Below are 1601 nucleotides of genomic sequence, written 5' to 3'. Positions count from 1 at the left end.
GTTTAAGGCAGAAATGAAAAAAAGGGTCAGTGTGTCTTTTGGTCATTGGATTTTCATTTTCAAAATGGGTATTAAAAAAACAAGAAACAATTGGATATTTGATTTTTGTTTTAAAATACTGAAATTAAAATTAAAATACAAAGCCATTCTCATTCTTAGTGTAAAAAGGGATAAATGAAAATTTTTAAATGAGTTGTGTTTCGTTTTCTGTTTCAGATAGCAAAAAAGAAAATTAGTTTAAGACAGAAAATAAAAGGTTTGTTTGTTTTTATTCTACGACTATCTATTCCCCCACCAGAGGGGGCGCTCGCCTGGCAGCTCTGCATAATGAAACACTGATTTCTGTAAATAAAAGGCTGAAACAAAGAGAAATATGTCCATAAATGAGTTGTATGATGACTGTCGCTCTGTGACCAAAGGCTTTGCAGAGATACTTCATGTGGTTTTTGGCCAAATAAGTCTCTTTTACTGAATACATGTCAGCTACTGCCTCCATGTTTCATCTCCATTTCTCTCAATAAAAAGAAATTAAGACAAATTTCATTCTATTAGTGTGTTGTACAGTTGTTGTTCTGTGAGCACAAAGGAAAAAAATGTCACTGATGATGAAGAAGTTAAGAAACTGATACTCAGTTCTGCTTTCTACTGAAGTGGCAAAAAAAAGTTTTTTTCTTCCCTCCTGAGTTTTGACAAAATCTGGGCTTGTTTTTTTTTCCTGTCAGTTCACGTCCTCGGAGTTTTTCTTTCAGCGAAGGATGAGCAGTACTACGACTTTGACATTGATCTGATACCAAATAAATACTTGGCAAATTTATTTGATACCAAAGTCAACATCAATGCAAACAACCCTTCTGGTGGTGAAACAGTTTATTGTAGGGAGACAGTAAGTTGGCACGACCTGCCATAGATTATGAACAAACAAGCCTTTTTTTGTTTCTGCCTTAAACTAATTTTCTTTTATGCTATCAGAAACAGAAAATAAAACTCAAATCATTTTTAAAATTCCATTCATCCCTTTTTGACGCAAAGAATGAGAAATGCTTTGTATTTAAATTTTAATTTCAATATTTTAAAACAAAAATCAAACATCCACTCGTTTCTTGTTTTTTAATACCCGTTTCTAGAATGAAAATCCAATGACCAAAAGACACACTGACCAAAAACCCACAGCTGTTTTCTTTTTGCGATTTTGTTTTAAAACAGAAAAAACAAAGACCAAACCACATGTGGATTTTTCTGCTCGTCTCCTTTTCAGAATGATGAGGAAAAAGTCAGCGTGCAGCTGTTATGCCTCTGAGCTGCCAAGGGAGTTAGTAACAGAGCTTGTTAGTCAACATGTGAAAAGACAAGCTGGTCTTATCTGTGGATCAGCGGTTAGGGGAGTCATCTTCCAATGAGAGTTAGTGGTGACCCGTCACATCCAAACGAGGATTAAGTCCAAAAGTGGAATGTGGAGAAATGGGCAGTTACAGCGGGTAAAATAAGTACTGAACACGTCAACATTTTTCTCAGTAAATATTTTACTAGAGGTGCTAATGACATGAAATTTTCACCAGATGTTGGTAACAACACAAGTGATCCATACATACAAAGAAATCAAA

Source organism: Austrofundulus limnaeus, unplaced genomic scaffold (genome assembly GCF_001266775.1).
Source record: "Austrofundulus limnaeus strain Quisiro unplaced genomic scaffold, Austrofundulus_limnaeus-1.0 Scaffold212, whole genome shotgun sequence".
Lineage (NCBI taxonomy): Eukaryota > Metazoa > Chordata > Actinopteri > Cyprinodontiformes > Rivulidae > Austrofundulus > Austrofundulus limnaeus.
Note: the sequence above shows the minus strand (reverse complement) of the source record.